Genomic DNA, 11179 nt, shown 5'->3' with positions numbered 1-11179 from the left:
GCGCTGGGTGCTGCTGGCCGTGTGTCTTGCTCGGGGTGCTGCCTTTCTGCTTGTCCATACCTGCTGCACTGGTGCTGCCTGGAGCGAGGGAGCGATGGGTGCTTGGTGGGTACAGGCTCCCCAGCACTGTCCTCTTTGGACCTGTCTGAAGACAGAGGTAAGGAGGCTGGGAGAATCATAAGGAGTTGAGAAGAGGAGGGATGGATGCCCTTGCCATCTTCATCTGGGGGCTCTGCAGTTGGTAGAGGGTATCTCCACTTCCCTGCCCTCCGTACCTGTTTAGTCAAGGACCTTTCTGATCTCTCCCTGTGAGCCAGTTGGCCCCTTCTTTATCCCAAACTGTCTTGTTTCAGTCCCCATCCTCCTGGGAGTGTATGGACGCAATGGGGGGAACAGGAGGTGAAGCACCCACAACCCAGAGCCCAGAGAAGAAGTCATGGCCAGCATGAGGTATAGTCTGTGTTCCCCAATAGTCCCCAGCTGACACTGCTGTCACCATTCCCTGCTATTCTAGGCCTGTCTTGCCCATGTTTTGCCCTTAATCTCAGCCATGTATCCCCAGCAAACGTGATGGCTGGTGGTGTGAGAAGGTACCCATCCTCTTTCCCGAAAACCCAGTGACTTGTACTTTTTAGGGAGACATTGCACCCGTTTTGGCAAGCCCTGTGCAGTGAGCACGGCTGTGAGAGGCAGTGCTGGGGTGAGCAAGCCCCCTCTGTGCTGATGTGGAGGTTTTCAAAGGAGTTTTTGTATGGATTGAACTGAAAAGATAGGGGATGGTCCCATTCCCCGCTTCACCTTTGTCTCTGTGAATCAGCAGCGTCTTAAAGAGGTGAAAATGTCTGAAAACTGGGATGAAACAACCCTGGTCACTAAATACTTGTGGGGAAGCCCATAGGAACTGGAGAGGTGGCTTGTTTAGATGAGTGCCTCTTTCCTTCCCTGCAGCTCAGCCTTGCAGGTCCCAAGGGCTGAGGAGCAGCCAAGGGCAGGGCTGTGGCACTTTACAGAGCCACATTCCTGCACTGCACCAAGTGGACACTGCCCTGTCCCCAGTGCGATGACCCTACCGCTGGTTTGCAGATCAAGGCATGAGGGGAAGTGATGCTCCCACAGCCCTACCTCAAAGCAGTGTTAGATTCAGGGTCTGATGGCTGTTATATGGTGCTATTCCACCAGACCATGACAGGTCCTGAATAAAATATGCCTTTGGCCTCCTTTCATCCATAAGATGAAATCTAACAAGACTTGCATAATGGATCAAACTGGCCCTCTTGGTATCTTCAGCTGGAAAATGTACCTCAGGTGCCCATGAGTTCTTCATAGAGAGCTGGATGGATGCTGGCATCTCCCAGGCAGTGCTCAGCACCTTCATCAGTCAGAGTGCAGTGCTTGTGATGTCCTGTTCTTCTCCTGGAGAGATGAAATCAGTGAATTCACAGATAAATGAAGTTTGAGAAGTGCTTCATGAGAGAGCTCGGAAGCTGTGGCAGGGCTGTGGCTGAAGAGCCAGCTGGGTGAGGGACGCAGCAGTTCAGCTTGCTTTTCAGTGCGCAAAGGCTGGGCTGTTTGCTCTATAGGCTTGGAAAGGGGGAGAGGGGATGTGGTTGCAAGGTCTCAGGGATCTATTTCAGGGCTCTCACTGGTTCTCCATATCCCCTTGCTGTACAGAACAGGAACCCCTCTGCTGCAGAGCTGTACCCTGGCCTGTGTGTGGGCAGCCCCAAGCAAACATCATGGTCAGAAGGACTCAGCATCATCTGAGTAAAGGGACTGGGCACTTTGTGCATCACCTTTCTCTGCAGATGGGCTCATGTGAGATGCCCAGAGTGAGACAAAGCAGAAACTCATGCATAATGCTACCTCCAAATCTCCCATTTAATCCATCCCTCTGCATTAATGTCACTTCACAGCTCTTGTGCTGCCCCTAGAGACTAGAGAGATTACTGGGAAGGGAGCACGCTGGTGTTTTGCCCTGGGTTCCTGCGGCACTGTGCCCCCATACACTGGCTGAGCATCTGCCCCTAATCTGGTTTAGCTGCGTACAGCTCAACAAAACCCATAAGTGGATTGGCTTAGCTCTTCTCCACTAACCCAATCTGTGAATTGGATCTGGCTGGGTTTTGCAGGGTGTACAAGTCTGTTCTGGAACCATTCAGGAGCCCTGCACAGACGGGCTGCCTCGGAGGCTCAGTGCCATTCCCAAGCTGGCTGGCTCCACTGCCAAGCTCCACTGTGATGTGCCAGTGCGGGGCTGCTGGGCATGGTAAAACACATCTTTCCCCATCTCCTCTGTGCCCTGTTGCAGACCCACATCACCTCCCATTCCCTTAGGTTGTTACAGCAAGGGGAGTGGAAGGATGAGTCCCTGGACTGATCAATTCACTTCTCTGCAGCCTTGTCCAGACTGACAAGGCTTCAAAGGCAGGAGCTGGGAGTGCTGCAGGAGCAGCTATTACTGTGCTCTGGCACACTTGGGGAGACAGGGGAAGAGGAGGGGATGAGCAGGGTCACGACCAGAGGGTGGCTGGAGACACTGGTGTGTGTAACACAGCTCATGCATCCTCCATTTGACTTCAGCAGGACTGCTCCTGCCTCTCAAATCATTTCTGCCACTGGGCTGGTGGTGTAACAGAACCAGTTGTGCTCACAGCCCTGGGGCACAAACATCCAGCCCTGCCAGGACCTCACATTGCTCTCCCAGGTGGAGAAACCTGGAATGAAGGGCAGGTGGGCAAGGGCTCAATTAGAGCCATAGATCTCAGCTGAGTCCCCACCGTAAGCATTAGCTGAGCACATCATGGTGCACTGCTCCTGCAAGCTACCAGGTCACATCTACAGGGTAAAGAATGGCAGCACGACCACAGACCAACCCTGCCATCGCCTCTTCAGTGTAGGAGCAACACTACCCAAAGCCAAGACTGAGCAGAAGCCTGTAAAAGGTAAGTACAACTCAAAGCAGGAAACCTGGGACTAGAGGAGAGTCTAGCCCCTGAGCTCCCATCTTACCCCATCATCGTTTGGTCGAGGAGCAAGAGGGTGCTTTAGTAGAAATAAGCAGATTCATTTCATGCCTGCTGCTTGCCAAGGACAGGCTGTGCCTGTGACCAGCAGTGCTGTAAGATGTGCAGTCACGCATCTGCTGGAGCACCTTACTCCAGAGACACTCTTGGCCTCCTGCAGCCAGCGTTATGGCTCCCTGGCCTTTCTGATTGCTGGGCTTGTTCCTATCAGTTCCTGTCTGCGGCTGGTGCTGGCTTTGTGGTTTCCCAAGCCGCTTGCTAGGCAAGAACAAATTGCCTGCTGGAATCAAGTGAGATTGGGCATGTGTTCTATGGGGACAGCTGCTTTCTTGGGGTGTTTTACAAGGAAAAGCAAACCTCCAAAGCTTTCAGAGACAGGTTGAAGGTTGCTGAAGTCCTCAAGGCTCCAATTTAGGTCAAGATCAGCTTTTTCTTATTCTGAAGGTAATTGTCACATAGGGAATAATTTCTGGTCACATCCTGAGAGCATTTCTCCTCTGATGTATGTCTGACACAGCTCACGTCCAGACCCAGCTGTGAGTGTGGCACCTCAGCATCAGTTGTGATAACAGATGCAGGAGAGGGAAGTGTTAGCCTGGCTTTTATTTCCAGGCGTTGTGACACTAAGACACATTGAGAGAGGGGCTGCTCTGAGGGTTTGTGCTTTGAGCTGGGCATCCTCCTTGTCTGGAGACCACCGCCCCCTGTGAAATGGTGATGATCCTTACACCAGTGCTGCTCCATCTCTCTCCAGCGAAGCCTGAAAATGGGGCTGACAGAACTGGGACCCACGATTCTCTTCTTTAGCAAACAAAGTACAGCAAAGGAGCACAGCTCCAAAACCCCAGGCCACCTGGGGCCTTTGCATCCCTTACAGGGCGCTGTGCTTTCCCTCTTCTCTTGCTTCCTGTGTGCGGATGCACATGCAGTGCCCTGTGCAGCGAGCTCTGCTCCCAGGCACCGTCCCAGCACGCCAGCATGCAGTGTTGATAACAGCTCATCACTGCGCTGACTTGATGTTTAATGGCAGAATGAGGCAAGTGCTGTGCCTTGGCAGGACCTCACCTTCCTCCCTCAGCAGTGCTGAGAGGAGGAGGAGAAGGAGGCATGCTGCAGGCTTTGCATCATCCCTTGCTCTTCTGGGAGCAGGGAAGAGCGGAAGGGAGCTTGGGGCATGCTGGTGGTAACACTTGGGTGTTTGATGCATTGTGGGACAACCAGTCACAGCAATTCACAATAATTAGTGAGTTTTAGTGATTTTTATGACCTTGCATGAGAAAAAAAGCGGGGAATGCTCCTTGCTACAGATTGGGAGGGTTTGGGATCCTCTGTGAAGAACCGATGGGCAGAGGTGGGGTGCCACTATTAGCCTCAGCTGTGGTAGCTTGGAGTTGGTGTCAGCTCTCATGCAGTGATGCCTTCACTATGGGTGTGACTGAGGGAGCCAGTGCTAGGCAGCTGATAATGTGGAGTAGAAAGAGACCCTGAAGGCAAGCGTGGAGCTGCTAAAAGCCCTGCACAAGGCACAGCTTCTTGGGAAGGTGTCAGGGTGGGAGAGACGGCTCCAATAGTGCTTTCCCATTTCTTCGCAAGTAGCGGATGGACTGGAGAGGGGAAGACTGTAAGAAGGCAGCTTAATTTCTTAGAGCAGCCTGCTCTGAAGCACATGATGGTTTTAATACTCTCAATTAAGGCAGGCAGAGGAAGCAAACTGTCACAGGGTATTACAGAGAACTGAGGAGTTCCGCACGCTGCACAGAACCGGAGCAGCGCCTTTGAATGAAGAGCAGAAATCAGCGGCGCGCACACAGGAGCTTGTGGCTCTTGTAAATCTAAAGAGACAGCGTTCCCAGGGCTGATGGATCCTGGGTATGAGATGAGGTCTTTTAGCAGTTCCGAGATAGGGGAGAAAAAAAGGCTCAGAAAGCCAGCAGAAGGACACAGAATTAACTGCAAGCCCATTAGGGTTCACTCACTGGAGCGTGAGTTGCCCTGATACGCTTGACCTGATAGAGGACCTGGTTGTTACAACTGCTGTCAACTCCGAGCTAGGGCAGTAGCTCGTAGTTTGTGAACAGCAGCACATGGGTCTTGAGACAAAGAGATTGATGGGAAATGGCTGTGGAGGAGGCAACTTCCCTCTTTAAAGAGTTTGTGCAAGCAGAGGATGAGATAAAGCCACTCTCCTGGTCACTGCTCGGGTCAAGGAGAGCTGAAAGAGTGCTGTAACTCTGCCTGCAAGAAAATGTGTTCTGCTGCCTCTGCCAGCTCCCCTCGGTGCCAAATGAATTGCTGCCCTGGTTGTATCTGCAGCATCTGGGAGATGCCCTAAGGGAAAACGGGCACATGTTTTTGAGGACTCAGGATCTCCAGCAAGAGGTGGTTTCTTTGGTGTCCGCTGACATTGTGTTCAGCTCTGAGATGCTCCAGAGAGAATGGTCCATTCAGGAGAGCATGGCAGGCTCTCTGCTGATGACCTTTTGGTCTAAGAGAAACCATTAAAAACCTCGACCAGCCTGTATGGATGTGCATGGTAAATAACATGCGTGGGACAGTGATGGACACAGTGAGGTGCCAGCTTTGGCTCTGAGCAATAGCTGGGAAACACCAATTATATCAGTGTGAGGGAGATCTGGCCCAGTGAGCAGCTATGGGAAGTTGCCTATTGCCATCCAAATCACCAGGAAGATTGTGCTGAGCAGTGGGGACCGTGTTCCTGCATTGAGCTAACACCAGGCAAGCAGCATGATGGCTTTCCACGTAGGGTACCAGGGTTGTGCCAGGAGGTGTCCTGCCATTCTCTGCCCTTCTCCTCATGCTGGCAGCCCCCTTCTCTCCCAGTCTGCTCCCACTTTGGCTCTGGTAAGTCTAGCCCTGGATTAAACAGAAGCTGGCTACACAAAACCCTTCTGAACCGGCTGTATGAGGGATGAAATGGCTCTGTCCTTTCCCAGCAGCTAATGTATAGACAGAGCCATTTACAGATGTCTTCCTGCTGCAGTCTTGTTCTGCAACACAATAGTAGCCAAAAAAGTGATGAATAATGAGACTGGTTTTATCCATTAACTCTGCCTCTCAGGCATGTGCTCATATACAGAGTACAACCTCACGTTACTTGACAGGCAAGAGGCTGCAAGAGTAGCAGATCTCCAGGGATGCTGACAAGAAGGTGAATCACGAGCTAGACGGAATCAGGCAGACAACTGCCAGGCGAGCACATGGCTGGATAAACAGAGGTACAGGAGCTGATCAGTAGGTGGAAAAGCATTAAAGATCCTTTCATGGTTCACCTGTAGCGCAATAAATAAGACCCGCATCAAGAGCAGTGAGCACATCTCTCTGCGGACTGCAGGAGGGTGAATAATGTGCCTTTGGCATGATCTATACGGAAGTGCAATAAGGTCCCTGATTAATACAGCCAAAGACTTCTGTCTCCTGTGCTTCCAGAGCAGGCCATAGTGAGTTGAGATGTGCAGAAAAAGGGAGGATCTCAGCTCTGCAGAGCCAGGATTTCTGGTTTTCCGCTGTTTTTCCACTTCTAAGATATTTGGTCTTAAAATTGAGCCTTTTCTCTGAGATGCACAAAATCGATACTTCCAGGCTGAGAATAACCTGAATCACCCTTTAAAATTTGATATGTTTTTTTTCTATTTTCCCCAGTGATTAGAGAAATGGGCCATTTTTAATGAAAATATTTGCAGCGCTCTGCAAGTTTGTTGTGAAAACAGGACGATGCTTGCGTTCATGATGAAGAGTGAGGAGACGGGCAAAGAGCATTCCGCTGTTTCCTTGCATGTATTAGTGTCTCTTTGAGTGGAATAAAAGGGATGTATACAGATGTAAAGGCAAGCAGAGAAACAAATCTGTAGTAAAAGAGCACTTTGTGAATCACAGAATGGTTTGGGTTGAAAAGACCTTAAGATCATCCAGTTCCAACCTCTTGCCATGGGTAGGGATGCCTCACACTAGACCATGTTGCCCAAGCCATGTCCAACCTGGCCTTGAACACTGCCAGGGATGAAGCATTTACCACTTCTTTGGGCAACCTACTCCAGTGCCTCACCACCTTCACAGTAAAGAACATCTTCCTTATATCTAACCTGATCTTCCCCTGTCTAGGTTTGGACCCATCACCCCTTGTCCTGTTGCTACAGTCTGGATGGACAGAACACGGGACAAATAGGGTGCAATTTGAGCAAAGGTTTGCATCACTGTTGTTGGTATTTAGGTAGAGTGGTCCAGTGTTCATATTATATCAAAAGACACATCACGGTGTGTACAACCACCGCTGATACATCCTAATAGAATTAGTTTGTAGTGAAATGTTTTGACACTTTGAACAAGGCAGGAAGGAAAGCACACAGCATACTAACGAGAGGACCAGCAGTTTGCAATATATGAAATAATGGTTTTAAGCTAACACAAAGCTATTGTGTCAAGGTAGTTCATTAAAACACAAAGCAACACTTTGATCTAGAAAACAAGATGTTTCAATCAATGCTAAGTAAAAGCAATTCAGAATGATGTAAAACAAATACAGTGATGGGAATAAAGTAGTGGAGGAGATGGAATCCACTGCCCCATTGGGTGCCTGGTGCACGTTACACAGTACTGCTGCTGACATGTCTTGAGTGGTAGAAATGTAAAGCAATGCAATTTGTATCCCTGGGGAAATGCTGAATTTAATTATTTATTTTAAATTTGTGTATTTTATTCAAAAACACAATTTTCACTTCTGTTTTTCAAACTGTTTGTTCTGGAATTGCTTGTTTTGTAGGACAGCCTTTTTTTCCCTGAGCTGGAATTAATGCAGGCTCCAAGATGTGACAGTTTCTTATTAAATGCAGTCTCCAAGTTTCCACCACGGGTACATAAGGCTTATTGCCTCCCATCCCACTGCCCCTTTTGTGGATGAGGCAGAGGGAGAACTTCCTCCCCATGGAGGTGTAGCACTGTGCTCGGGGCTCTCCCTGGAGGCTGATGCTCTTTGCAAGGGTGGCAGGAACATGGGGCTGGAGTAGGTGCTGCTGGTATCCCTCCCCAGGTGCCTGTCCCAGGGTTGGGAGTGCTGGGATTCTCCATGGACCAATGGCGTTGTTAAAGAAAACAGCATTTAAAGGGGTCACATTCACAGCCTCTGACTTTCCCTCTGGGACCTAATTCTGTTCCTCACTCACAGGCACCAGGCCCAGCTCCACTGGGAGGCTGCAGACCCCAAGTGCTCTCCAGGAGCAGAACTGAACCGTGTGGTCCATCGCTCCTCACACTGTTGCTGAGGACCTGTTCCCTACTCCACACACTGTGGAGGAGCAGCAGGCAGCCTGGGATGAGCTGTGTGGCATTAGCTCTGTCAGCTCATGAAGACCCAGAGAACCCCCTTCCTGGGGTGCAGCATCCCAGCATCACCGTGCTCTTACTTCCTCCCAGCCCCAAGCAGCGGCTCTGTTATTCTTCCCATTCAGAGCAATGCTGTGGGCACTGGTGCCTGTCCAAACATCTGCAGCACCATCAGGATAGAAGTCTCACTGCTGCTCCCTATGGCAGGCAGTGTGTCCTGCTGCCCAGCATCCCTGGCCGGGAGGCAAGCCTGCTGTTTTCTATCCCACTGGGTTTTTCATATATATGCTAAGCAGATAACCCTGGCTGGTGGACATAACCCATTCATCTTAACGGGGCTGGGATCCATCCATTTTCTTCTCCTGTTTTGCAGGGTTGTGCCGGAACTCGCTGGTGGTACCCGGTGTTAGAAAGTGATAGGATGCTGCAGATCTGCCGAGGGGCAGCACCTATGCACACAGGATTATGCACACAGGTAGGCAACACAGTTGTACCCAGCAGACCAACCCCAAAGAGTTGTCAGACCAGAGCACCCAGCTCCCCCTGGCATGAGGCAGGGAGCTCCCGATTCATTTCATTTATTTCCATTCATTTATTTTCCACAGTTGTTATTGTTAAACCTTCACAGATTTCTCTTTTAAGCAGTTTCTGGTCTCCATCTACTCTGGGAACCTCTTGGCATCAGTAGCATCCCATGGCAAGGAGTGCCACGGCTCTGCCTTCAGTTCAGCACTGCATTTGTGTTGGTTTGAACCTTGCTGCTGTCAGCTTCATTTGGAGTAAAGCACTGCGAGCTTTTCCCAGGTCTCATTCCCGTGTGCACTGAAGGGAACAGAGCTGCAGCCTGTGTTCAGGAGGTGGGTTTCAGTGGCTCTGCCATCTCCTTTCTTCTCCTTGTGTTGCGGGGGCCTGGCTGTGTTGCTGGAAAGGGCACAGCTCCAGGGCATGAGCACCCAAAGGTGCTTCACTGCACAGGATGCTGAGGTCAGAAAGGCAGCAGCAAGCTCTGTACCCATTATGTGTGGCATCTGAAGGAGCCTTCAGCTCCTGAGACACCACAACCTTCCCTGCGTGTTACAATGGCTTTTCCATCTCATCTCCAAAACGTGCCTTGTGTGCTGTGTCTGAAACATACAGCCCCACAGCTGACTGTGGTACCTCCACGCTGCAGGGAGATAATTAAGACTAATAATGATCCGTGTTGTAAGTGATTTTAAAAACAAAGCACAGCTATTTCTATTTCTATTAAGCTTTTATAATGCTTTTATAGGCTTTTATGAAGCTTACAGTTGGCTTTTTCTGATAATTAACTGTAGGCCCTACCCTAAGGGATGCTGATGTTGCACCTCTAAACCAGCCGTAGCCTCCCACCCTGTCAGGGGACACCTCTCCATCCATGAAACAAAACGTTTCTGATTTCCCCCCACCCTGGTATTAAGCTAATTGCTCTGTGATAGCTCAGTGATCCCACATGTTGTGTTTGCTGCTTCTCAGTCCCTGGAAATCCTACTTCTCTTGAGGGAACTCAAATCCTGGACTCTGCATTTCTCTTCTCTCCAGCTAAAAGGGGTTCTTTCCCCAGCTGCCTGTTCCCAAAGAAGAAACCCTGCAGAAGGGGATGCAAACCCTGGTTCCTTTTGTCTTTGCTTTGCCCAGGAATGCTGGCTGGACATGGGATCTGGAGATTTAGAAAGGACAACAGATGCTGATGGATGAGAGTGGAGCAAGCCCCGGATGCGGTCCCATGAGCACGCTTGGAGGCATGAAGCAGCGACACCTCCCATCTCGGGGATGGGTGCTCCATCTGAGGAAAACAAGGTACCAAAGTCCTTTATAAGAATGTCTTTTACAAGGTAACCAGAAAAGTGAAATGTGTTAGGTATGCCCTGCCAATCAAATGTCTCCTGAGATCAGTTGGATGTAGCGTGAAGGGAGGCAGGTAATATGACGGAAAAGATTACCCAAGTACCAAAGCCTATTTGCCATGGTGAAGCATCCCTGGAATAGCAAGATCCCCTGCCCAAGGGCACACAGGGGGGTTTGTGGCTGGGCTGCCAGGCAGCCAGCACTGGGCTAAGAAAGCCTTCACCAGTCCGAACCCATCAAATCCAAACCCCACATCCCTAAACATGGCTGTAGATGATGCCCACCTCTGCCTTGCTCCTCGCATGACAGCTTCATCATTCCTAAGCGCTTTGGTTTGAATTCAGTCAGGCTGTGAAAATATTCATTTTATCCCTAGCTCAGATGTTGAAATTGAATGTCACTTAGAAGCAGAAACCCGGAATTATTCTGCGAGAAAATGCTAAAAAGAGGTTCTTCAAAGTTTGGTCCAAAAATAAAACCCATTTTCCAGTGAGGCAGTTTGCTCCATGCTCTGCAGAGCCCAGCAGTGGGGACGGCTCTGCCCATGGCAGGTCTGTGCTGCTGCCCACAGCACCTAAGATCAGGACTTCACTTCATGGGTATTGCCTGGTCACCACAAGTATCTGTAACCTCCTGCAAACCTATTGCCCAGAGCTGCACTGTTGGGGGGGGTCTCACCATCTTTTCCCCTCCTTTCCTTGCTCCATGCCCTTGGTGTTATTCTCATGTAGCAAGAGCTTAGGAATACAAACTCTGAAGGTTTATATACCAGAAAGCCAATACAATTGCCAACAATTCTGATTTTGAACCTCTCCAAAGCTCTAATCCAATGACATGGATTTAAAAATTAGTAATTTATCTTATTGTACTTTTCAGTTAGGCTGATTTTTCTCATCTCATCTCATCTCACAACCCCTTGACTGTGGCGTTACCTCCTGCTTCTGCCAGGGGAC

The 11179-nt window shown here is 50.0% G+C and overlaps 1 long non-coding RNA gene across 1 annotated transcript; it reads left to right on the top strand.

Annotated features, from left to right (window-relative positions):
- Positions 1–9008: 9008 nt before the first annotated feature.
- On the top strand, positions 9009–10716 carry LOC133216740 (uncharacterized). Its single transcript, XR_009726715.1, has 2 exons — positions 9009–9217; positions 9855–10716. It is a non-coding gene; the product is annotated as an uncharacterized LOC133216740 (long non-coding RNA).
- Positions 10717–11179: the final 463 nt, after the last annotated feature.

The sequence above is a fragment of the Neopsephotus bourkii genome, unplaced genomic scaffold, assembly GCF_033783945.1.
Source record: "Neopsephotus bourkii isolate Nb327-2 ecotype Australia unplaced genomic scaffold, CSIRO-AGI_Nbou_v1 NB_1060, whole genome shotgun sequence".
NCBI classification, from domain to species: Eukaryota; Metazoa; Chordata; class Aves; order Psittaciformes; family Psittacidae; genus Neopsephotus; species Neopsephotus bourkii.
This window is presented reverse-complemented; position numbering and strand designations above follow the sequence as displayed.